This window comes from Suncus etruscus, chromosome 9 (genome assembly GCF_024139225.1).
Source record: "Suncus etruscus isolate mSunEtr1 chromosome 9, mSunEtr1.pri.cur, whole genome shotgun sequence".
NCBI classification, from domain to species: Eukaryota; Metazoa; Chordata; class Mammalia; order Eulipotyphla; family Soricidae; genus Suncus; species Suncus etruscus.
The window spans coordinates 8,642,910-8,670,585 of record NC_064856.1 but is presented as its reverse complement, the minus strand read 5'-3'; the positions used below and the strand labels follow the sequence as shown (position 1 = coordinate 8,670,585).

Sequence of the window (27,676 nt, the reverse complement as noted above, 5' to 3'; positions counted from 1 at the left end):
CTCAGGGCTCTCCACGGCTGGCTGATTTCTAACTTCTGGTCCCGGAGCCTGGTTCCACTTCTTCTCAGACTTGCTCTTCTGTACTGCCCTTGTCGGCTCTGCAACATGGCTGCTCCTTCCAAGAGGGCCCTACTTCCCTCACTATACTTATTTCCAGAGCTCAGAACGCTGGCCTGGAAGAATACAGACTCACAGCCTTCTCTTTCCTGAAGCCATCTCAACTGCTTTGTCTACAGGAGATGGGCAGCAGTTGGTTGTTTTTTGTTTGTTTGTTTTTACAACTTAGGTATTTACATGCTTAGCAAAATTCTACACCCGAATAAGAAACTAATTCTGACACTCAAGTTAGTGAAATGTCTCAGGCAAAAATTATTTAAGTCAACTAACTTGAGGACTTTTATACTTTAGAGAAGAGAGAAGAATAGAAGGCAGTAAAGAGGAGGAGGAGGAAGAATTTGAGCCTGTAGATATCTTATTGTAGCATATATACCATACTATATCAAAACACCCACAGAGAAAGAGAAAGAAATTTCTTTTTCCCACACTGGGAGCTCACCTCTCACCAGGCAGGTCCTTGAATCCAAGGATGCAGCTCTCAGAAGCAGCGATTTGTGATCAAGAACCGATGATTCCCGTTAATTCCAGTTCAAAAGAAGAGGTCTGAATCAGGATGTCGTTTTCAGATCAATGGTTCACCAAGCGGAAGGCGGATCTCTGGTTGGTCTGTAAAGACTCTTCCAATCATTCTGGGGGCTGGGTCAAAATGCGAGGCACAGAAGTGTTTGGGGTGGTTCCCCTCTCGGAAAACTTTCTGCTTCAATCAAAAATGTAAAAGCACCAAAATAAATGTTTAAAGGGAGCTATAAATAATCACAGGGATTCAGTACCAACACCTCAATTATTATTTGTTTGCTGACTTGCTTATTTAATCTAGTAGATAGGTCAGACTCTACTTAGCCCAAGTATGCAAAGGCTTAAAAAATTTGAGTCTCACCAGACTATAGGAACAGATGAACTTTGCAAAACATAGCTATTTTGTTTATTTGTTTGTTGTTTTGGGATCTCACCCAACAGTATTCAGGGCTTACTTCTAGCTCTGTGCTCACGGATCACTCCTGGTAGGTCAGGGGACCATATATGGTATCAGGGATCAAATCCAGGGCGGTCACATGCAAGGCAAACACCCTACCTTCTGTACTATTCTCCGGCCCTAAAACATACCTTTTTGAGGGGAGGATATTTGGTCCTTTCCTCCCTAAATTTTCTTTTCTCCAAGGTCATTTCCTCCTGATATTGCACCTTGCCCACAGCTTGCACGTCAAAAGCAGCTACGACCAAGATGAACCCTTCTCTGCAGCCACAGCTGTCTTTACTCCAGTTTCTAGGGAGCCAAGGCTCAGGTGTGGGGTGAGGGGTCTGTGAAGTGCTGCAGCAGCTTGGGAAGATCTGTTTTTCCTCATCTCACCCCACAGCAAGAGTTAACCCCCACAGAGTCTGAGCTGCTGGAGAGGAGTTTTGTGAGTAATCTAAGGACCCAACAGTATAGCAGGACAAAGCTGCCAGGCCGTGTAGGCTACTGAGTAGCCAGGAGAGAAAATTTAGTGCTTATAGAAAAATCTAATTTTCCTTCACAACATGGAGCAACACACACATTTAGATGTTTGTTGAGCCAATTTGGGCAGCCCAATTTTCACAGGACTTCAAAACAGAAAGGCAAACAATGCCGGAAGGTAAAGAGTACGGAAGCTGTAAATTAGAATGGACTTGGGGGTCTCTAATTGAAGTCTGCTGAAGTGTTAGCAACACCATATACTGATTTGTACAGTTTTATCATGTATACAAAACACTCCAATAATTCAGATGTCACCCTGAATCACAGAGATACTGTTATCCCACTTAGTCCTTGGGTACGTACTTCCCCCCCAGAATAATGTATTATTCTTCCCACCTTATTTGATAAGTTAGAAAAAAAAAGACTTGTTGAATAAAATAAAAATAATTTTTAAATTGGGGGGGGAGTCACACCCAGCAGCACTCAGGGGTTACTCCAGGCTCTATGTTCAGAAATCGCTCCTGGCAGGCTCAGGGGACCCTATGGGATGCCAGGATTCGAACCACCGTCCTTCTGCATACAAGACTAACGCCTTACCTCCATGCTATCTCTCCAGCCCCTTAAAATTCTAATTAAAATTAATTTTAATAAAATACAAAAAATTGAGAAAAAAAGGAAAAGAGAATACAACAAATTAATCCCAGAACCTGGATAGAATAGAATATATTCCACACCTCTCTGAACCCTCTGGTTCTTGAATGTTTTGGCTAATGATTATCTCTTCCAAAATCTTCAGAGGCTCAGTGACTTGGCAAGTGAGAGAATGAAACTTTGCTGCCAATTACTGCAAGTTGTTTTAAAAAGGCTTTTAAGTTACTATGTCTGTGACAAGGCCCCTGCAGAGGAAAGGGGGTAACACATGCACATAAGCAATCTCAAAGGGCAGAAGGTGAGGTGAGGTGGCTGCTCAGTAGGAAAGCTATTCTGTACAAGTGGAGGATCTCAACTATGTGTATGTTATTTCCCTGCCTGAGAACCTGCCTCCTGAAGGTGAATTTCAAAACCACTCCTATGTTGGGTTGTTTCCTCTTATGGCTAATGTTTCTGGACATCCAAGGTTTTTGTGTTTATTTGTTTGTTTTTGGTTTTTGCGTTCAGGAGTTACTCCTGGTTCTGTGCTCAGAAATCACTCCTGGCAGGCTTGGGGGACCATATGGGAAGTTGAGAATTGAACCCAGGTCTGTCCTGGATCGGCCGTATGCAAGGCAAATGCCCTACCACTGTGCTATTGTGCCAGCCCTTGGGCATCCAAGGTTTTGCAGAAAGAGGAACATAGTACCAGATGATCTTGTTTTATTTCTCTCTCTCTCTCTCTCTCTCTCTCTCTCTCTCTCTCTCTCTCTCTCTCTCTTTCTCCCTCTCTCTCTCTCTCTCTCTCTTTTTTTGCTTTTGGTTTTGCTTTTGGTTTTTGGGCCACACCCAGCTGCGCTCAGGGGTTATTCCTGGCTCTCTGCTCAGAAATCACTCCTGGTAGGTACAGGGGGACCATTTGGGATGCCAGGATTTGAACCTCAGTTGGTCCTGGGTTGGCTGCTTGCAAGGCAAATGCCCTACCACTGTGCTATCTCTCTGGCCCCTCTATTTTTTTTATCAATTCTACTTTTTTGTTCATGGTACAGTGTTTATTTTTTTTTACAAGATTTCTCCTTTATTATTACCACGAATTATTTCACAAAATTATTCATGATTGAGTTTCAGTCATGTAATGTACAACACCCTTCACCAGTGTACATTTCTCATCACCAAAGTCCTCAGTTTCCCTTTCTTCTCTCTCCTCCCATCTGCCTACAGGGCAGATAGTTTTCTTCACTTTCTCTTTCTCTCTCTTACTCACACTCCCTTTCTTCTTCCCCTTTTTTTTTGGACCACACCTGTTGACGCTCAAGGCGTTACTCCTGGCTATGTATTCAGAAATAGCTCCTGGCTTTTTCTTCCCTTTTAAACACTATAGTTTGCAATATTGTTAGTGAGGGGTATCATGCCTATGATTTTATCTCCTTTTAGAACCCAATTCTTGTCCAGAGAGATCATTTCCAACTATCACTGTTGTAGTGGCTTCTTCTCTGCCCTAATTACACTCTCTTGCTATTCGTGGGAATTTTCATACCATGGACTAATCTTCCTGGCCCTTTATCTTTATTGTTTCTAACATAACTACCACACTATCTTTTTATCTTATATCCTATAAATGTCTATCCCTCTCCCTCTGACTTATTTCACTCAACTTAATATTCTTCATATCCATTTATGTATAAGTGAATTTGATTACTTCATTTTTCCTACCAGCTGTGTAGTATTCCTTTGTATAGATTCCAGTTTCTTTATCCACTCATCTGTTCTTGGGCACTTGGGTTGTTTCCAGACAAATGATCTTATTTTATCTCCATTTACTGCTTAAAAAGTTCTGTGACTTTGAGCTAATATTTTGGCCCTCTATGAGATTCAGTTTTTGGAAATGTGTGTAACTGATATACTTATGAAGACATTGGGGAATGAATTGAGATAATGGTGTGTAATGCTCAGAAAGAAGGTCTGTGCATACGAATGCCTGTGACTCTTAGGGAATATGTTGTGGCAAAGGAGAAATATGTCTTCAAGGAGTTTGTTTTGTTTTGGAGGCCATATTAAATGGTGCTCAGGGGCTACTCATGGGTGGTGTCAGGGGTCAGTACTAGTGGTGTTCATGGAACCATGTGGTGTTGGGAATACAACCCACACTTCCTGCATGCAAAATATGCACTCAGTACATTGAGATATGTTTCCGGCTCCTGAATTGTTTCTAACAATTATAATGAAAACCCAAAGAAGAGAGATCAATGATTGCCAAGTATCTCTGTCTAACTGCAACTTTCTGTTCACTTTTTTATTTGTTTGTTTTTTGGGGCCACATCTAGTGATGCTCAGTGTTTACTCCTGGCTTTGTGCTCAGATTTACTCCTGCAGGCTTGGGGGACCATATAGGATGTTGGGGATTGAATTCAGGTTGGTCCTATGCAAGGCAAACACTCTACCCTATCCACTGTGCTATCTCTCTGGTCCTCTATTCACTTTTTTTTTTGGTTTTTGTTTTTTTGGGTCACACCCGGTGGTGCTCAGGGATTACTCCTGGCTGTCTGCTCAGAAATAGCTCCTGGCAGGCATGGGGGACCATATGGGACACTGGGATTCGAACCAACCACCTTTGGTTCTGGATTGGCTGCTTGCAAGGCAAACACCGCTGTGCTATCTCTCCAGGCCCCTCTATTCATTTTTTTAAAGTGAAATAAGTCAGAAAGAGAAAATTATATTGTTTCTTTCACTCATGTGAAAAAGAATAAGACAAAGAAAGTGAATAAATAAATTAAATCAAGAGTATACCCTTAGATTTTGACAATAGAAGGTTTGTGAAGGTAAATGGCAAAGGGAGGAAGCTGTACTTTTATAGTGGAGATTATGATGTAGAATTAAATGCTGTTAACTTGAATCTTAGGGGATGAAGCAATAATAAGAGGTCAAGGCAATTGCCTGGCATTTGGTCAACCTAGGTTCAATCTTTAACATCCTATATGCTCCCCTGAGCACTTCCAGGTGTGATCCCTGAGCATAGAGCCTTTGAACATCTCTGAGTATGGCCCAAAACCCAATAACCAAATCCAATACTAAAGCAAAACTTGGAAACCATGTAATGTTATAGAAATGTTGCTTAAATGGAAAATTAATTAGGTAGATTGGTAGAAAAAGCACTAAATTGTTAGAAAATAAGAAAGTCAGGTTCTTGCTCTGATTCTGAGAACAGAGCTAAGTAAATCTGAGCAAGTCACTTAATCTCTTTGGGTTTGTTTCTTCGCCTACATAAAAATAGTCTTTATACATTTCTTTGCCTAAGCACAATATTATTGCAAAAAATTAAATAAAGTAGGGTGTCTATAAAATATATGTAAAGCTTAAGCTATAATTTATTTAGTTTAAAAAGTTCACAACAAAGCTGTAGCAATAGCTCAGCGATAGGGCATTTGCCTTGCACATGGCTGACCCATGACTGACCCTGGTTCATTCCCTGGTATCCCATATGATCCCCTGAGCCTGCCAGGAGCTATTTCTCAGTGCAGAGCCAGGAGCAACCGCTTAGAGTCACCGGTATGACCCAAAAACACCACACACACACACACACACACACACACACACACACACACACACGAGTTCACAACAATTCTGCTAATCTTGTGATTCATACACTCTGGGGAACTTAATTTAAATCTGTTTCTGTGGCTAACAAAAATAAACTATAACTGGACCCAAGAGATAGTACAAAGGTTAAGTCACTGGCCTAGCATGCAACTGTGACAGAGACCTGGTTTGAACCCCCATTACTGCCAGGCTAGAAGTATGGTCCCTAAGTACTGCTGAGTGTGCCCCCTCAGCCACTGAAAAAAAATATAATTGATAATGTCTTTGTCCAAGCCTTAAACAGCATTCTGGGGTATGTGTGTAGCCCCTAGAAAACTATAAGAGGAATTGAGAAGATAGCTGAGTGGACAGAACACATGTTTCGCTTGCATGAAGGAGGCCTTTATTCAATTCCTGGCATTGCATGGTTTCCTGAGAATGAGCAAGAAATAACCCCTGACCACTGGCATATGTGATCCCCAAACAAAACAAATCCCCCCCAAAAAGTGTTGGGTGGGGATGAGAAACACTAGGAGATGGGTAAAGACCAGAGATTTTGTAAATTTTTCCCAGGTGCATAGTGGAAGTTTCTATGACTTTTTGTTGTTTGTTTTTCTTTGCTTTTGAACCATACTTGGAAATGTTCAGAGCTAGATTTGGCTTGGTGCTTGGGGGTTGTTTCAGACAGTGCTCAGGGGATCATACATTGCCTAGACTCTAAAGAGGGCTCCTGCATGCATGTAAAGCATGCACTCAGCCCATTGAGCTGCTTTTTCTGATGGCTAGAATTGAAAGGTTTGTTCAGAGTTAATACACTTGTAGAACTTGGCTACCTGCTCTGACCACAGGATACAGTGGAGCAAGTTAAAGGGTTTGGGAGCCAGACAAAGGTTAAGCTGAAGACGATTTTTCCTTCAAATTCACTTCAAAGTCACTCAAGACTTTGTGAATTCACTTTCAGCAACAGGCTCTTCCCCAGATGAACCATCCTCTTTATCAACACTTTGGTTTACCTTTCCTCTGAAAAAAAAATACCTTTAGATGGCCAGAGAGATAGTGCAAGGGTAGGGCATTTGCTTTGTATGTGGTAGATCCAGGTTTCATCCCCAGCATCTATATGGTCCCCTGTGGACTGCCAGGAATGATTGCTGAGTGTAGAGCCAGGAATGACTCCTGAGCATTGCCAGGTAACCCCTCCTCCAATGCCCTGAGAAGTCCACCTGCAACACATCTCACACTTGGGTTGCCCTGGACAGTTGCCCTACACTTTTCTGCATGATTATGGGGACTCTCTCTCTCTCTTTCTCTCTCTGTTTGAGTGGGTTAAGGAGGAGAAGCGAAGAGGCAACACATGAACAGTGAGAATTAAACTTTCTCCAGGCATGCAGAACAGAAGATACTGCTGATTATTTCAGTCCTGGAAATACAGCCCTTTCATCCAACTTTCCCATAAATAATCTCTGTTCACATATTAGTAAGGACAGGAAGACTGAAACTACTGGAACAAGCCCTTCATTTAAAGACCCTACATATATCTAAGTTTAATATTACAATACTGAGCCCATGTAGACTTTTGGAGGTTATTATCATTAATTCATTATTATTTATTATTATTTGGAGCCTAACTGGACATGCTCAGGGGCCCAGGGGCCACTTCTGGCAATACTTGGGGTTATTAAAGTTTTACCTGGCAATGCTCAGAGGATCATAAAATAACAGGTATTAAACTGAGAACCTCAAGCTTTCAAGGTTCTGCACTCCAGTTCTCAGAGCTAATTCCCTGCTCCCTGTGAATGCATTTTTAGTGCTTGTAGATTCTACCTCAAGAGCATCTTGGGAAAATCTAAGATTCCTTATAATACTATATAATAAATTTTCCTTGTGGGGCTATACAGTCTAAGGATCAAACAAGGGTCAGCTGTATGCAAGGCAAATACCTACCCTGTATGATCTCTGACCATCTAAGACTCCTTTTAGAGAAGTATCTGTTTAGATACAGAATAAATATGAAGATAAAGCAATACTTGATTAACATTTGTAAAATATAGATTATGTCGGGGCTGGGTGGTGGCGCTAAAGGTAAGGTGCCTGCCTTGCCTGCGCTAGCCTTGGACGGACCGCAGTTCGATCCCCCGGTGTCACATATGGTCCCCCAAGCCAGGAGCAACTTCTGAGCGCATAGCCAGGAGTAACCCCTGAGCGTTACCGGGTGTGGCCCAAAAATCAAAAAAAATATATAGATTATGTCAACTCACTAGAGGGAAGAATAAATAGCGGACAATTTTAATTTGGATATCATCTGATCAAGAAGACTTTAGGGGACCCTGAGGTTCTAGGGTGTCGGTATTTATTTCTTCAGACTTTTCTACTGGAACTTCTACCAGTCTAGGCCAGGAAGCATCCAGTGGCTCAGGAGAGCAGGCCCCTTAGACTGAACAATGCAACATAGTGTTAAGAAGGAGAAGCAGAGGCCAGAGAGATAGCATGGAGGTAGGGCCTTTGCCTTGCATGCAGAAGGTCCGTGGTTCGAATCCCTGCATCCCATATGGTCCCCTGAGCCTGCCAGGAGTGATTTCTGAGCATACAGCCAAGAGTAACCCCTGAGTACTGCCAGGTGTGACCCAAAAACCGAGAGAGAGAGAGAGACAGAGAGAGAGAGAGACAGAGAGAGAGAGAGAGAGAGAGAGAGAGACAGAGAGAGAGACAGAGAGAGAGAGAGAGAGAAGCAAAGAGGTAGCACACGATCAGTAAGAATTAGCATTCAGGGCCCAGAGAGATAGCACAGTGGCGTTTGCCTTGCAAGCAGCCGATCCAGGACCAAAGGTGGTTGGTTCGAATCCCGTGTCCCATATGGTCCTCCGTGCCTGCCAGGAGTTATTTCTGAGCAGACAGCCAGGAGTAACCCCTGAGCATCGCCGGGTGTGACCCAAAACACCAAAAAAAAAAAAAAAAAGAATTAGTATTCATTCAGCATTTCCCTTTATACTGGAGAATCACTCCATTTGTAAATATAACACTGCCAAGATTTGGGGGTAAACACCCCTCTTTTACCCAAGAAGCTTGTCCCCTGGCTGGCCCTCCTTCCTCTAATTGTTTGGGCCTGTGATCTTTATTGCAAAGTAAAGCGTAAAGCGTATGGTTTTAATTCTAGCTCCTGGCTTAGTAAACGTTTCATGTCTGCTGCAGCAGGAAGTCCTCTGGATTTTTCCAGCAGCTGTTCTGGCCTGAGAGGAGACTTAGTCTCTTGTATCAGCTAAGTGTGGCACCCAGTAGAAAGCAACATAGCAACATGTATGGAGAGAGAGAAACAAAAGGGATGTAGGGCTGAGTAGACACTCCTGGCGTACACAGAGGTGGACCGCAAGCTTTGGCAGCTGTGGGTGCCTTTCCCCTTTCTTGCTACCCTTGTGCCTCCATAACAGTATTTTTCTGTATCTTTCCCTGTAATGGGAGAATAGGACCAGTCATTCTGGAAGAGACAGGGGGAGGAAGATTTGTCCCAATGTAAGGCACCACATAAAATTTCTTGGTTGTGTTTTTTTGGGTCACACTTGGCAGTGCTGTCTGCTACTTTGGACATGGTACTTAGGGATTGCTTCTGGCTGTATTTGGGGACCATGCAATGGTAGGAGGCCCCTGTATTTGGGCCTCCTGAGTGCAAACCATGCACTCCAATCCTTTGAGCCAATTATTCAACCCCACCCAAACTTTTGATTCCATAAATTGGTGTATCAGTCAGCAAGATGTCTTCATCAGATAAATTTCAGATGAGCTTGAATGGAAAATAAAAAATGAACTTGAATGGAAGATTTGCGAGAGAAGGTAAAAGCTGTCATTTCTCAGATGGATCAAAGGCACTCTTTTTTAAAATTAAATATATTTAGGTCTGGAGACATAATTTATTGGGCTGAACACACTCATACAGGAGGTCTATATTTGATTTCCAGAACCAACTGGATCCCAGACATCACTGGAAGCCACCTCTAGGCACAGAGCTGGGAGTAGCCCTAAGTACTGCCAGGTGTGATCACCCTAACCCCAAATCCAATATACTTTAAACAATCAATTAATTTCCCTGTTCATATCCCTTTGCGTTTGTTGCTATAGAAATGACATAGAAGGTCCAGAGCTATGGCACAGCGGTAGGGCATTTGCCTTGCACGCGGCCAACCTGGAACGATCCCTGGTTTGATCCCTGGCATCCCATATGATCCTCGAAGCCTGCCTGTATGTAGAGTCAGCAGTAACCCCTGAGTGCCACCGGGTGTGACCCAAAAACAAGAAGTAAAAAGAAGAAGAAGTAATGACATAGGATGGAGCTGGAGTGATAGTACAGTTGGGTGGGGTGTTGGCCTTGCACATGACCGACCTAGGTTTGGTCCCTAACATTCTATTTGCTTTCCCAACCCTACTAGTAGTAATTTCTGAGCATAGAGCCAGGAATAATCCCTGAGCACCACTGGGTGTGGCCCAAAGAAGCCAAAAAAATACATATGAGGGTTCACATGTTTAAGTCAAGAGTTCTTCAATTAGTGCAGCAGTATGGCATTTGCCTTGCACACAGCCAACCCAGGATGGGACCTTGGTTCGATCCACAGTGTCCCATATGGTCTCCCAAGCCAGGAGATATTTCTTTTTTTATTTTTTTTATCTTTATTTAAACATCGTGATTACAAACATGACAGTAGTTGGATTTTAGTCACCAAAAGAACACCCACCCTTCACCAGTGTAACATTTCCACCACCAATACTCCCCATACCCCTCCACCAACAACCCTGTCTGTATTCAAGACAGGCATTCTACTTCTCGTTCATTAACGTTGTCATGGTAGTTGTTAGTGTTCTAACTGCACTCTCCCCTCCTTGAGGTGAGCTTCATATCGTGAGCCAGTCCTTCCGGCCCTCATCTCTGGGTATTACTACAAAAATGTCTTCTATTTTTCTTAAAACCCATAGATAAGTGAGACTATTCTGTGTGTCTGTCTTTCTCTCACTTTGATTTATTTCACTCAGCATAATAGTTTCCATGTTCATCCATCTATAGGAAAATTTCGTGACTTCATCTCTCCTGATGGCTGCATAATATTCCATTGTGTATATGTACCACAGTTTGGTTAGCCATTCATCTGTTGAAGGGCATCTTGGCTGTTTCCAGAGTCTGCCTATTGTAAATAGTGCTGCAATGAATATAGGTATGAGGAAGGGATTTTTGTATTTCATTTTTGTGTTCCTAGGGTATATCTCTAGGAGCGGTATAGCTAGATCATATGAGAGCTCAATTTTCAGTTTTTTGAGGAATTTTTGTATTATTTTCCATAAAGGCTGGACTAGACGGCATTCCCACCAGCAGTAAAAGTTATCAAGGGCATCAAGATAGGAAAGGAAGAAGTCAAGCTCTCACTATTTGCAGATGACATGATAATATATTTAGAAAACCCTAAACACTCTATAAAAAGCTTCTAGAAACAATAGATTCATATAGCAGAGTGGCAGGCTACAAAATTAACACACAAAAATCAATACATCAATAATGATAGAGAAGAAATGGACATTAAGAAAACAACTCCAGGGGCCAGAGAGATAGCACAGCGGCGTTTGCCTAGCAAGCAGCCAATCCAGAACCAACAGGTGGTTGGTTCGAATTCCAGCGTCCCATATGGTCCCCCGTGCTTGCCAGGAGCTATTTCTGAGCAGATAGCCAGGAGTAACCCCTGAGTACCACCGGGTGTGGCCCCCCCAAAAGAAAGAAAGAAAGAAAGAAAGAAAGAAAGAAAGAAAGAAAGAAAGAAAGAAAGAAGGAAAGAAAGAAAAAGAAAGAAAGAAAGAAGGAAGGAAAGAAAGAACGAAAGGAAGAAAGGAAGGAAGGAAGGAAGGAAGGAAGAAAGAAAGAAAGAAAGAAAGAAAGAAAGGAAGGAAGGAAGGAAGGAAGGAAGGAAAGAAAGAAAGAAAGAAAGAAAGAAAGAAAGAAAGAAAGAAAGAAAGAAAGAAAGAAAGAAAGAGGGCCCGGAGAGATAGCACAGCGGCGTTTGCCTTGCAAGCAACCGATCCAGGACCAAAGGTGGTTGGTTCGAATCCCGGTGTCCCATATGGTCCCCCGTGCCTGCCAGGAGCTATTTCTGAGCAGACAGCCAGGAGTAACCCCTGAGCACTGCCAGGTGTGGCCCAAAAACCAAAAAAAAAGAAAGAAAAAAAGAAAGAAAGAAAGAAAGAAAGAAAGAAAGAAAGAAAGAAAGAAAGAAAGAAAGAAAGAAAGAAAGAAAGAAAGAAAGAAAGAAAGAAAGAAAGAAAGAAAGAAGGAAAGAAAACAACTCCATTCACATTAGTGTCTCACAAACTCAAATATCTTGGAGTCAACTTAACTAAAAGCATGAAAGACCCATATAAAGAAAACTACAAAACTCTACTTCAAGAAATAAAAGAGGACACAAGAAAATGGAGACACATAGCCTGCTCATGGATTGGCAGGATTAACATCATTAAAATGGAAATACTACCCAAAGATTGTACAGATTTAATGCAATCCCTCTAAGGATACACATGATATTCTTTAAAGAAGTGAATCAAAAGCTCCTTTAATTCATTTCGAACAATAGACACTAATAGCTATAGCAAACAACACTTGGGAAAAGGAGTTTGGGAGGCACCATTTTCCCAAACTTTAAATTGTATTACAAAGCTATAGTCATTAAAACAGCTTGGTACTCGAATAAAGACAGACCCTCAGATCGGTGGAATAAACTTGAGTATTCAGAGAATGTGCCTCATATATACAATCAATTAATCTTTGATAAAGGGCCAAGAAATGCAAAATGGAGCAAGGAAAGCCTCTTCAACAAGTGGTATTGGAGCAACTGGTCAGCTGCTTGCAAAAAAGCAAACTCAGATATCTATCTAACACCATACACAAAGGTCAAATCCAAATGGATTAAAGACCTGGATTTCAGACCCAAAACCATAAGGTATATTGAACAACATGTAGGTAAAACACTTCATGACATTGAGATTAACAGCATCTTCAAGGCAGAAACAGCACTCTCCATACAAGTGAAATCAGAGATAAACAGATGGGACTATTAATGTTAATTAATATTAAGCTATGAAGTTTCTGCACCTCAAAGGAAATAGTGCTTAGGATACAAAAGCCACCCACAGATTGGGAGAAACTATTCACCCAATAGCCATCAGACAAGGGGCTAACATATAAGGTATACAAGGTACTGACAGAACTTAACAAGAAAAAAACATCTAACCCCATCAAAAAAAGGGGAGAATGGGGCCAGAAAGATGGCATGGAAGTAGGGTGTTTGCCTTGCATGCAGAAGGACAGTGGTTCAAATCCTAGCATCCCATATGGCCTCAAGAGCCTGCCAGGAGCGATTTCTGAGTAAAGAGCCAGGAGTAACCCCTGAGCACTGCCAGGTGTGACTCAAAAACCAAACCAAAACAAAACAAAAAAATTGGGGAGAAAAAATGAACAGACAATTTCTCAAAGAAGAAATACGAATGGCCAAAAGGCACATGAAAAAATGCTCCACATCACTAATTATTAGGGAGATGCAAATCAAAACAACAATGAGGTACCATCTTACACCACAGAGATTGGCATACATCACAAAGAATGAGAACAATAAGTGCTGGTGAGAAAATGGGGAGAAAGAAACTCTCATTCAGGAGTGATTTCTGAGCACATAGCCATGAGTATCATCTGAGGGTCACTGGGTGTGGCCCAAACCCTCCCTCCAAAAATAAGTTCTTTAGGGGTCACACACCTCATTTGTGGTGCTCCCCAGATATCACCTACATTGTTATGCTGCTTCTGCACATACAGCTACAGTATGACAGAGTTGGAGATCCCAAACAACAGTGCTCTATGACTGACAGTCATCATGAGGAATGATGCAGTTATTGAACTTATATTTCAAGGCAGGTTCTCTGCCTGCTGAACTACCCCTGGGCACCTCAAAACTTGAGTGGAAGGGATATTGGGAAGGAAACAGGTTAAGAAACACTTAAACACCATACTTCTATTTAGTTATATAATGCATGCTAATCGCCACACATCTATTATTGCTTCAGAGCCTGTGCAGACATGCACTTTCCACTTGCTATGCATTTCCACATGGCTTTCTCTTGAGATCTCCTCCAGAGATCTCAGGATCTCTTCAGAAAAGACCAACTTCTTGGGTAGTCCCACTTCACTACCTAGTATGCTGCTTAATTATTTTCTTCCTGGAACTCATCATTATGTGACATTGTCTTGTTTGTTTAAGAACCTTGTTTTGATCCTATTAACCTACAATAATATAAGTGCTATGCAACTAGTCCATCTATCTTGTTCCTTACTGTATCATCAATGCCTCAAATAGTTCCTGCAGTGAATGGAGACATAGGACAGTCTTACACATGGCCAACCCTGGTTTGATTCCTGGTACTATATCTTGTCCCCAAACGCCACCAGGAGTAATCCCTAAGCACTGCAGAATATGCCCCACATCCCAAAGAAAAAATCCTGAAGAACAGCAGGTATTCAGTAAATATGTATTAAAGGATAGAGTATGGAATGGGAGGTTAGAATTAGGAGACCAGCTAAGGAAAACTGGGAAAAGCTGCCATGGGACACATATGGCCAGAATGAAGAGAAATGAGCAGGAAACTTGGAATCAGTAATTCATGTCTCCTAAGTGGAAATGAAAAGTGAAAATAAAAGAAGAACTACATTTTGTCTGATGCCTTCCAGATTTCATCTTATTTCATCAATAAATGTTGAGTAGTTTCTGTGTATCTGACATTTAGCTAATAACTACAGATACATAGTTGAATGAAGTCTCAGGCTCAAGAGGAAAGTAAAGTCAAGAGAGGCTCTTTCCCAAGACATTCCTGGGGTCTTCCAATTGAAAGGATGCACAACTGGAAGGAAAATAAGGAAAGGAAGATGGAGTTCTTGTAGCAGGGGGAATGGAGGAAGAACAGAGTCACCCGAAGAAGTGCTTGGGGGCTATTCCTGGCTCTGGGAGAGTGCAATTTCTTGCTCTCTTGTCCTCAAATGAAACAGTTCTATTAGGAAAGCCAATAAACTTTCAGTAAGGAAAAAAATGTCAGAGAAAACTATAGAAGAGATATTATTGAATTTGGATCTAAATGATAAGTAGTTGATCAAAGTATCAGCATATTATATACCAGGTCCTCAAAGATTTTAAACAGGGGCCAGTTCACTGACCCTCAGACCATTGGAAGGCCAGACTATAGTTTAAAAAAAAACTATGAACTAATTCCTATGCACAATGTACATATTTTATTTTGAAGTAAAAATACCAAAATGGGAACAAATACAATATTTAAAATAAAGAACAAGTAAAATTAAATCAACAAACTTATCAGTATTTCTTTTTTTTTTTTTTTTTTTTTTGGTTTTTGGGTCACACCCTGTGACGCTTAGGGGTTACTCCTGGCTATGCGCTCAGAAGTTGCTCCTGGCTTCTTGGGGGACCATATGGGATGCCGGGGGATCGAACCTCGGTCCGTCCTAGGCTAGCGCAGGCAAGGCAGGCACCTTACCTCCAGCGCCACCGCCCGGCCCCAACTTATCAGTATTTCAATGGAAACTATGGACCTGCTTTTGACGAGCCTATAGTTCGAGGACTCCTGCTAAAGATCCCTGCCCAAGTCTGAGAGGAGGAATCGAGAGACAGAGAGAAGGAAGAGAGTCAAAGAGTACAGTACATATCCCACACATGCACAGTGGGCCTGGGTCGAGTCAGCTGCTAAGCAGGACAGGTAGCAATGGCAAAAACACCCAGTGGGCCAGATAAATGTCCTCAGCAGGCTATATATGGCCCGCAGCCCATAGTTTGAGGACTCTGTTATATACCATGACCGGAAAACAATAAGCATATCAGACTGACCCGATGAAGGCTAAAATATAAATGGAAATAAAATGAAATAGCATGTACAAGACCTGAGTTCAATCCCTGGGAAAAACCACATGGCACCATAAAGGCACCAACTATATATGTCAAGATAAAAAAAAAATCTCAGGTCTTGCACATGGTTGACTCGAGTTCAATCCCTGGCATCTCATACAGTCCCCTGAGCATGGCTAGGAATGATCCCTGAGTATATGTAACTAGTATATATATATAACTGAGTATATATAATCTATAACTGAGTATATAGAACTAGGAGTAAGCACTGAATACAGCTGGTCATGACCCCAAAACAAAAACAAAAACTCTCAGGCTTATGTGTGCCATTTACAGTCTAATTTACAGCCATATAATTTCTCCATGCTTAAGTAATTAAATGTGTTCTTTTCCCCCTATAAATTTGTCTGATGTTAATTTGTTTGCTGGGTCAGGTCCTGGGGGAGATCATGCAGTGGTCTGAGGATTAAGAGGTATCCAAGTAGATCTCCTATTACATTTTGGCCTACTTCTTCTTCCTGGAGGGATTCTCTACTCTGGGAACAGGATATGAAATAAGGATTGTTTCTGTGTTTGACTGGGCTAGTGCTTTAGAAATTTACAGTCACTTTTTAGGATTTTAGTTATTTCTTTTCTTCATGATCAATGAGCAGTGCTATTTTCCTTCACAATTCTCATTTCAAAAGATTAACCAGGGCTTTTTGATCTGAAGAGCAGGTCTTCAGAAAAAAAAAAAGGCAGGAACCAAAGAGATAGTACAGGGGATAATGTGCAATGTGCTTTCCTTGAACTCTACTGAGTATGATTTGGTTCCCTTTACCACATATGGGCCCCTGCACCCCTCCCCACCCAAAAATGAATGAGGAACTGAAAAATCTTTAGTTTTTGAAATAAGGCCTAAGTTTCAGAAATCACTGAACTGGTTTTCTTGTTTGTTTTTGTTGTTTTATTTTGTTCTTGTTTTGAGACAAGGAAGGTTCTTAGGATAAGTATAAAACAGCGCTTGGGGCCCTGAGAGAGAGCACAGTGAGTAGAGCATTTGCCTTACATGGGCCAACCCTGGTTGGATCCCCAGCATCCCATATGGTCCCTTGAGCCTGCCAAGAGTGATTTCTGAGTGCAGAGCCAGAAGTAATGCCCATGAGCTGCTGGGTGTGGCTCAAAAACCAAAAACCTGGGGCCGGAGCGATAGCACAGCCATAGTCTTGCATGCAGCTGCCTAGGACAGACCTGGGTTCGAACCATAATGTCCTGGAGCCAGGAGCGATTTCTGAGCGCAGAGCCAGAATTAACCCCAGAACGTCACGGAGCATGGCACAACAACAACAACAACAACAACAACAAATCCAAAACCTAAAAAAAATAATGAAATAGTACAAAGGCTATTTGCTGTGGCTGCTTTAGAAGCAGGTGGTGAGAAGGTCCTCTGCAGTTTCTTTGTACTATCAGGTGCTGTACAAACAAACCCCTGGGATGGTAGGATCTTGAAGATGAACGACCCTATTCTCAGAGAAGTGAGAAAAAGCAAAAAGGGGGATCCCTATGATTTGGGGACCTCCATAAAGGAGTCCATGCGCCAGCCAAGTCTGGAGAAAGGATCTTAGATTATTTGCGCGAATCCAAAGCACATGGGTGGCAGGCAAGGACTGCTAGGAATCTTCTCCCAAACACCAATAAATTTCTGAAAAAGAACTATGACTGGATTTTTCGACTGAGAGGTGAGTGGGAGTCAAGGATGTCTGCTTTAGGAGACAAAAGAAAAATGACGTTACCATGACCTGAATGTCATGAAACTAAAAGGGATCTTCAACATCAGCCCTAACATTTTCAAGTATTTCGGTTTTCTGGCTTCAGCTTGATGGAGACAACACCATGCCCGGGTGTGCCCATGAGCATCTATTCCAACCCCTCTCGCCAATTCACCTCAAAGTTATCTCTGGTAGTACTGAGAAATCCAGTCCAGGTCTGCACTGCCCTCTGGTGGTCACATAGCGCCTTGTTCTCGGGAGACCAGTAGGGGGTGGAGAGAAGCCAAGAGATGCAATCATCAACATTTGGGCACTGATGTATTGAAGGAATATAATTTTGTAATGCCATTATGTCATTGTTGGCATAAACTTAAAATGTGTTGGGATAAATGAAGTCAATTAAATAATATGCTCAGGAAACTGGAATGAGAAAAATGCTAGGTAAGAAGATAAAACAGCAGTAGGGTATTTGCCTTGCATGCAGCTGACATAAAACAGACCAGGGTTCGACCCCCCCCTCCCCCGGCATCCCATATGGTCCCCTACCAGGAGCAATTTCTGAGAGTAGAATCAGGGGTAACCTGAGCACTTCTGGGTGTGGCCCAAAAACAAGCAAACAAAAAAGTGCTAGGTAATCGAAGTTTACCAAAATTATTTTTCTCATTTTTTTCCATTGAAGACAGTTTTTGAAAACTAAAACTAATTTTCTCACATCATTTTTTCATTCAAATAATTATGTATTATTCAAACAATTATTCGGATACTTTAACTATGTAGAAATGGAAGATAGAAATTGTCCTTGTCTGCAAACGTACAGGTGAAGAGATGAATAAATATCTTTGTATCAGAAGCAAATTATTACCAAAAATAATAAGGATGGCATTGGAGAGATAGTACAGCAGATAGGCCACTTGCTTTGCACATGGCTGACCAAGGTTCAATTCCTGGCTCCCCAATAAGGTCTCCTCCTAGCATCACCAGGTGTAATTAATGCCCGAGCTCAGAGCCAGAAAATAAGCTCTGAGCACTGCTAAGTGTGGCTAGAACTTATTCTTCAAACCTGTCTTCTCCCATGAACTTGTATCTTGCTTGTCTCTATTATGTTTCTTTGCTCCACTCTGGAGAAACCTATGTTCTCCCTTGATCACACTTTCCCTTTCTCTTCCCCTCATATCTTTCTAAATAAGTTAAAAAGGAAAAAAAAAACCTACCTTGCTTCATCAAAAAACAAAAGGGAGGGGGCCAGAACGGTGGTGCAAACGGTAAGGCATCTGCCTTGCCTGTGTTAGCTTAGGACAGACGGCAGTTCTATCCCCGGTTTCCCATATGTTTCCCCCAAGCCAAGAGTGATTTCTGAGTACATAGCCAGGAGTAACCCCAGAGTGTCACCAGGTGTGACCCAAAAACAAACAAACAAACAAACAAAAAGGGAGATTAGTGTTGGAGAACATTAAGGATATAGTAGGTCCAAATGAGACTTTCTTTTACATACAATCTACATTTGAAAGATATCTAGAAAAAGAATTACCATAATAACTAACCCCAAAATTTTAAAGTAAAAATTAAAATAAGGGGCTGAAGAGGTAAGAAAGTATGGCTTGCTGAGCTCCGCTAGGAACGATGCCTGATCACTGAGTCAGGAGTAAGCCCTAAGCAACACTGGGTGTGACCCCAAAACAAAAATCCAAACCAAACCAAAACCAAACAAATTGAGGGCTACATTTTTTTTTGTTTTGTTTTGTTTTGGCCACACCAGGTGATGCTCAGAAATCGCTCCTGACTTGGGGGAGCACATGGATGCCGGGATTGAACCGAGGTCTGTCCTGGATCAGCCACCTGCAAGGCAAACGCCCTACTACTTGCGCCACCACTTCGGCCCCTGAGGGCTACATCTTCCAGTGATTCTCAGCTTGGGACCAGGGTCACTCCTGATGGTGCTTGGAGGACAAGGTGATGCTGGGGATAGAAACGAGACCTCTTGCACACCAAGTTTAATGCTTTTTATCTCTTCAGTCCTGAGAATTGTTTTCTTTCGATGTACCATATATATATATATGGTATATTTTTGCTCTATACGATGCATCTGACCATAAAACGCACATAGTTTTTTGACGAGGAAAACAAGAAAAAAATTCTCAGAAGATGGTGGATGGAAACAACCAGCCTACAAGCTCAAAGTATATTTACAATATGCCGGTCCACAGCTGGTTAAACTCATTTATCTAATATCGATGATACCCTTTCACCAACAGAGTAAAACTGTCAGACTTCTGAAGTAATTTCCCTTAAAACTTACCTGCACAAACTGTTGAATGGGAAGGGAAGGTGAACCAAGGTCCAGGCTCTGTTTCACTGCATCTTCCAGTCTCCCAGTCTTCCAGATGCTTCTTGAGCACCCTGGGCTGCTAATCACCTCCAGCTGTGTTGCACATCCCCACCCCTGTCCCCAGATTCTCTCCCATCATTTTGCCTGGTGTCCAAATCTTCAGTACTTCAGGCCTACGGGGCCTCTATATTATTCTGCTCCCTGTCCTCCTGGGGCCTCAAGGATCTCCACCGCCCAGGGTGTTGCTAACTCAGCAGGAGGTTCCCTGGCATGAGCTCTTTTGTTTCATAGCAAGGGAGTCATCACATTTTCATTTAGAACACAGCCTGGAAATAAAACTCAGAATTGTTAGGCTGGTTCTAAAAGCTAGAGCATAGGCTTTGTATGCAAGAGCGCCAGATTTGATCTTCAGCACCACATGGACTTGGGGTAGTCCAAAAAGAAATCAATAGAATGGGAAAGAAAAGAAGAATTGTAGAGACCAAAGAAATTTGATGAAACAAACCAAATGTTATGCCTGGTATTTATGGCTTTGAAATCATGATCAGATATCTGAGACATCACTTGGTACTGTTATTTAGAATCCTGGTGAATTGGGGATCCAGATTTCTCCTTCACTCTTATTCCTTTCCTCCCTTCCCCTTTATCTTCCTTCTTTTCCCTTCTTCCTTCTCTTCTTTCTCTTTCTTTCCTCTCCCTCCCTCCCCCTCCTCTCGATTTTGGCTCACACCATGTAACTCAGGAATAATTCCTGGCTCTGCATTCAGGGAATAATTCCTGGCAGTGCTTGGGGATCCATTGGATGCTGAGAATCAAACCTAGGTTGGCTGCATACATGGTAAGCACCCTACTTGCTGTACCATCCCTCTGGCTCCTCTCCCTTTTTCTTTCTCTGAACTACATTGAGCTACATCCCTGATCCAGAATCAAGATTTCTGAGGTAGATCTCCTTGTAGTGCCAATTGGCACTGTGGTTTACAATATGGTTACTAAAAGGTTTCATGCATATCACTTCATTTCCTTTCAACACCCAGTTCTTGTCCACATCATTGCCATAATGGTCCCTTCTCTGTCCTAACTGCACTCCTCTCTTTGTGGCAAGCTTCCTACCATAGACTGGTCCTCCTGCCCCTCATGTCTATTGTTTCTGGATATAATTATTATACAATCTTTTTTTTCTTATATCCCACAAATGAGTGAGATTATTCTGTCTATCCCTCTCCTTCTGACTCATTTCACTCATTGTCTCCATATCTATCCAAGTATAGGCAAATTTCATGACTACATAGTATTCTATTGTGTAAATATACCAGTTTCTTCATACACTCATCTATTCTCAGGCACTTGTATTGTTTCCAGATTCTAGCTATTGTAAATAGTGCTGTAGCAAACAGGAATGCAGAGCTTTTCTGCATGGTGTTTTTGGGTTCCTAGGTTATATCTCTAGGAGTGATAGTGCCGGATCATATGGAAGCTCCATTTCTAGTTTTTTGAGGAATACATGGATAATTCTTTAAGTAAATTACATGGAAGTCTAACATTCTTTTTTTTTTTGGTTTTTGGGCCACACCCAGTAACGCTCAGGGGTTACTCCTCGCTATGCGCTCAGAAGTTGCTCCTGGCTTGGGGGACCATATGGGACACCGGGGGATCGAACCGCGGTCTGTCCAAGGCTAGCGCAGGCAAGGCAGGCACCTTACCTTTAGCGCCACTGCCCGGCCCCATGGAAGTCTAACATTCTTTAATTATATTTTCTGTATGTAATGAAGAAGTTTTTACTACCTTCTACTTTCAGAGGATTATTTATTAATTCATTAAATCAATATTTATAAATACCTGCTACATGCCAGATTCTATGCTGGACACTGGGAATACAGCATTGAACAATGAAAATGGAAGGAGATGAAGATGAAAGAATAGAGAATAAAATAAAATAAATCAGTGGACTGGAGCAATAGCACAGCTGGTAGGGCATTTGTATTGCATGTTGCTGACCTGGGCTCTATTCCCAGCATCCCATATGATCCCCGAGTCTGCGAGGAGCAATTTCTAAGTGCAGAGCCAGGAGTAACCCTGAGTGCCACTGGGTGTGCCTCCCCCCAAAACAAAACAAAATAAAATAAATCAAACCAAATATTGAGAGTGCTAAAAACAAAATTACTAACATAACGCCAAAAAAGAAACTGGAAGAAATTAACTTTAGATCGAGAGGAAAGGGTTATTGGTGAAAGTAATGTTAGAGATAAAACAGAAGAATAAAAATGAGCCAATTATGGGGGCTGGAGTGATAGCACAGCAGGAAGCATGCTTGACATTCATGCAGTCGATTCTGGCATCCCATATAGTCCCTCAAGCACTACCAGGGGTGATTCGTAATCCTTGTACATCATCAGGTATGGCCCTTCAAAAAAAATACCTTAAGAAAAAAAAGTCGGGGCCGGGCGGTGGCGCTGGAGGTAAGGTGCCTGCCTTACCTGCGCTAGCTTAGGAGACGGACCGTGGTTCGATCCCCCGGCGTCCCATATGGTCCCCCAAGCCAGGAGCGACTTCTGAGCGCATATAGCCAGGAGTAACCCCTGAGCGTCACCGGGTGTGGCCCAAAAACCAAAAAAAAAAAAAAAAAAAGAAAAAAAAGTCAATTATGTAAAACAAAACAAAACAAAACAAAACTGGAAAAGTGTTTAAAATAGGAAATTGAGAGGTACCAAGATCTTGAGGCAGGAAAGGACTCAGCATGTCTGAAGAACATGAGGGATCTCGACCTGAATACAGCTCAAAGAGCATGTGGGTAAGAGTAAGATGAAGCTGGAAGGTATTGTGAGACCATGGTCCAGCGTTTGAATCTTAGAAACAGGGAGCAGAATGCTCACACAATGTTAACAACTTCAGCAACCTTTCCATTGACATAACTTGTCATCACTTATAATGTGAAGAATGATACATCAGTGAGAATGGCCTGCATCAAAAAGACTGGAAACAACCAGTAAAGCAAAGGTTCAAAAATGAAATAAGGGCCCGGAGAGATAGCACAGCGGCATTTGCCTTGCAAGCAGCCGAACCAGGACCAAAGGTGGTTGGTTCGAATCCCGGTGTTCCATATGGTCCCCTGTGCCTGCCAGGAGCAATTTCTGAGCAGACAGCCAGGAGTAACCCCTGAGCAACGCCGAATGTGGCCCAAAAACCAAAAAAAAAAAAAAAAGAAAAAGAAAAATGAAATGCTTCACAAATTTGCGTGTCATCCTTGCACAGGGGCCATGCTAATCTTCTCTGTATCGTTCCAATTTTAGTATATGTGCTGCAGAAGCGAGCACAGCAAAGGTTGAAAAATGAATCTTCATTTGCTGTTGGTGAGTTCAGCCAGTATGAAAAATTTTCAAAAATGTGAAAGTAGGTGTAGGAGTGATAACACAGCGATAGGGCATTTGCCTTGCACACTGCCGACCCTGGGCTGACCCAGGTTCGATCCTTGGCATCCCAGATGGTTCCCCCCAAGCCTGCAGGGATTGATTTCTGAGCGAAGAGCCAGGAGTAACCCATGAGCACCGATGCCGGGTGTGACCCAAAAAACAAAAACAAAAAAAGTGAAAGTACAACTGCCATACAAACCCGTGATTCCACTTCTAAGCATCCACCTCCCAAACACAAAAACATTTATTAGGGCCGGGCGGTGGCGCTGAAGGTAAGGTGCCTGCCTTGCCTGCGCTAGCCTTGGACGGACCTCGGTTCGATCCCCCGGTGTCCCATATGGTCCCCCAAGCCAGGAGCAACTTCTGAGCGCATAACCAGGAGTAACCCCTGAGCATTACTGGGTGTGGCCCAATAAACAAAACAAAACAAACAACAAAAAAAAACATTTATTAAAAATATATGCAGGCACTGGAGAAATGTACAGTGGGTAAGATATTTGCTTTGCAAGTACCCAACCTGTATTTAATCCTTGGCATCCCAAATGGTCTCCCAAGCACCTACAGGAGTAATTCTTTTTTTTTTTTTGTTTTTGTTTTTGTTTTTGGGCCACACCCAGTAACGCTCAGGGGTTACTCCTGGCTATGTGCTCAGAAGTTGCTCCTGTCTTGGGGGACCATATGGGACACCGGGGGATCGAACTGAGGTCCGTCCGAGGCTAGCGCAGGCAAGGCAGGCACCTTACCTTTAGCGCCACCGCCCGGCCCCAGGAGTAATTCTTGAACACAGAACCTGATTCAAATAACTTCTGAGCATTGTCAGGTGTGATCCAAAAATTTAAAAAATAAGAGATATGCATATCTGCGTTTATTTTAGCACTAAGTACAATAGCCAGGATATGAAAAGAATCTAAATGTCCAACAGTAGATGAAAGGATTAAAGAAGTTGTGCTGAAGCCAGAGAGAATATAGTGGGTAGGGCACTTACCTGACATGCAGACTACTCAGGTTCAATCCCTGGCATTCCATAAGGGTCCCCAGAGCCCACCAGGAGTGATCTTGTCAGGAGTAATCCCTAAGCACCACTGGGTATGGCCCTATACAAAAAATTGAAAATGAAATAAAAGAAGATGTGGTACTTATACACAATGTAATATTATCATACAGCTTTAAGAAAAGATGAAACCATACAGTTTGCTATGATATAGATGGAACTGGAGGATATAACATTAAGCGAAATACATCAGAAGGAGTAGGAAAAATCTCAGGTAATCTCACTCATCTGTGAAATAGAGTGAGACAAAATAAGGGAATAGACAGTATGAAACAATGACAAAAACTTGACCTTGTATTATAAAACTGATGAACAAATAGTGAAGAGAAGGGTGAAATGAAGTTTGAATAGAGATGACAGGACTGTAGTGGAGAGACATGGACATTTTAATGATTAGGGTGCAGTAACTTTATACATCAATGCATGTACTTTTACACTATTGTAATCATGTCATCTAAATTATAATAAAAAGGAAACCAAACAAAAGAAACCCCATTTCAGTCTACTGTCTAAACTCCAGTTTTGTTAGTTGACTCAATAATATTCACTAGGAAGTCCCTTCCCTCCCCCCAGCAGCAAGGATTCTATCCAGGCATCACATCTGGTTGTCAGGACCTGTTAGTCTTCTTTAAGATGAAACATTCATACCCTTTTTGTCTTTGATGAAACTGATATTTTAAATATATAATATTGTAAAAAAATAAAATGATGGGATTGTCTGATGTTTCCTCTTAATTAAATCCAGATTATGTGTTTCTGACAAATTCTGCATAAATGTTCTGCAATCTCCTTAGAGTTTGCTTTTTAGAGAGATACACAATAGCCATATGTTCCTTATTTGTGCCAACTGTGACCACCCAGTCAACTTTTGATTTCTCCACAGTAAACTCATTAATTTTCTGCAACTAATATATCATCTATAGGGAATACACAGTAAAATCATGCAAAAGTTCTATGCCCCATCAAAATGCTCCTAGATACAGTATTCATTGATAATATATCTGAACCAATAATCATTTTATTATTTTAACAAGAAAATGATAATTACACAGCCTTGGCTTTCCCTCTACATTAGCATTAAGCTTAGACATTCTGCTGTGACACTTGGCTGTGCTGAGGGGTCACTTTTGGTTTCTGGTGATTCCTTCAAAGGACCAGATGTAGTGTGGGGATCATACCAGAATTGCAGTGTGCAAGGCTCAATTTTTATGCTATCTCTGACCCTGAAATCTCTTTTCTTTGTCACTAGGAACATGTTACCTTTTTGTCCTTTTTCAAGGATAGATTCTTTTTCTCACAGTAGAAAAGGATTGTGTGTGAGACCCAAGAAACAGTTGAGGTCTCTACTAAATTTTCTCCTTTTTTGTTTGTTTGTTTGTTTGTTTTTGTGAGGGGATCACAACCAATAGTGCTCAGGTATTACTCTTGGCTCTTTGCTCAGGAATCACTCCTGGCAGGCTCGGGGGACCATATGGGATGCTGGGATTGAACTCAGGTCAGCCATGTGCAGGGCAAGAGCCCTACTCCCAGTACTATCACTCTGGCCCCTACTTTTCGTTTTTCATTTTCCATTGCCATTTGTTAAACTGTTACTGAAATAATATCTTATATATCATCTTACCTCCTTTCAACACCCGATTCTTGTCTAAAGTGATAGTGGTTCCTTCTTAACATAAACAGCCTTGCCCCACTGAAGCAAGCTTTCTACTTGCCACCAATTAAGAACACCAATCTTCCTGGATCTTAGGGTATTCTTCTATTATGTTTCTTTATATCTCGCAAATGGGTACAATCATTCTATGTCTGTCCTCTCTGAATTATTTCACTCAGCATAATAGTCTCCATGTCTATCTATGGATCAGCATATTTTATGGCTTAATTTTTTCTAATGATTGAATAATATTCCATTAGTAGATGTCCCTTTATCTACTAACCCTGGGCACTAGGGTTGTTTCCAGATTTTATCTATTGTGAATAGTAGTTGAATGAATGTAGGAGTGCAGATGACTTTTCTGTATTTGGGGGGATATTAAGATATATTCCCAGGAGTAAAACTGCTGGTTTGTATAAAAGACCAGTTTCTAGTTTGAGGAATATGCTTACTGTTTTCCAAAAGGGCTGGGCCAGTGAATGCTAAGAATTTTTCAGTGGGTACTTGAGGTCAAAACAGCAATGATAAAAAAAAAGTAATGACATCATTTGTTTATGAATCATCTGATTCATAAATTAAATTTTAATTTATTTTGTAACAAGTGGAATTTTTTATATACAACATGACATTTTATATCACAAGAAGTTAAATTCAAAAGCAGAGACCTGAGCGATATCTCAGTGGGTAGGGTGTTTGCCTTGCACACGGCTAACCCTGGTTCAATTACCAGCATCCCAGATGGTCCCCTGAGCCTGCCAGGAGTGATTTATGAGTGCAGAGCTAGGAGTAACTCTTCAGTGCCATCAGGTGTGGCTCAAAAACAAACAAACAAACAAAAAAAAAATCAGAAGCACTCATGAGGGTTGGAGAGATAACACAGGAAGTAAGGCACTTGTCCAGTTCACTGACCCGAGTTCAATCCCCAGTACCACACGCATTTCCCATGTTCTTCCAGGAGTGATCGGAGCACAGAGCCAGAAATAAGGTTAGAACATCTCCAGGCATGGCCTAAAAAAACCAAACAACCCCCCCACAAAAAAAAGACATGAGCAAAAAGCAGTCATGGGAAACTAGTTGGAAAACTTACCTTTATTAAGTTAAGCATTAAAAATATTCACAGATCTCTTTACCAAACTATTGGTAAAACAATGCAAATAGAATATTCCTTTCTTTCTGACTTTTTATTTTATACAAATTCTTTATTTAAGCACCATGATTACAAACATGATTGTAGTTGTGTTTCAGTCATAAACAGATTTTTTTTTCTGATATTTTGGTTGCTTCCACAGTTTCACATAAATTGACTATTTGTATTTAAAAGCATAGATAATGTTTATTTTTTGCTTTTTTTTTTTTTTTTTTTTTTGGTTTTTGGTTTTTGGGTCACACCCGGCGGTGCTCAGGGGTTACTCCTGGCTGTCTGCTCAGAAATAGCTCCTGGCAGGCACGGGGGACCATATGGGACACCGGGATTCGAACCAACCACCTTAGGTCCTGGATTGGCTGCTTGCAAGGCAAACACCTCTGCTATCTCTCCGGGCCCTATTGGGAGAAATCTTACAGTGGTTTAAGCAAGTTTATTTTAAAAGTTCAAGAACTGGAATATATAACAAAGGGTTATATGCTTTATATGTTGGATCCCTGGGTTCAATTCCTGGCACTTTACAGATCCCTGAGCACTGAATTAGGAGTATCCTCTGAGCACCACCTAGTTTGGTTCAAAAGCTAAAAAAGAAAAAAAAAGGTTGACCTTTACAAAAAGTTTGCTGAGAATGTTAATTTTCATCAAAGAATGAGAGAGCCTTGGTTAAAAGG

At 41.6% G+C, this 27,676-nt stretch overlaps 1 protein-coding gene and 1 non-coding gene across 2 annotated transcripts in view; one reads left to right on the top strand and one right to left on the bottom strand.

Annotated features, from left to right (window-relative positions):
• LOC126017555 (sentrin-specific protease 2-like) overlaps positions 1-27,676 on the top strand; it is a 407,516-nt gene that overhangs the window by 331,913 nt on the left and 47,927 nt on the right. The gene's annotated exons all lie outside the window — the stretch shown is intronic.
• Positions 22,957-23,063, bottom strand: LOC126019675 (U6 spliceosomal RNA). Its single transcript, XR_007499305.1, has one exon. It is a non-coding gene; the product is annotated as a U6 spliceosomal RNA (small nuclear RNA).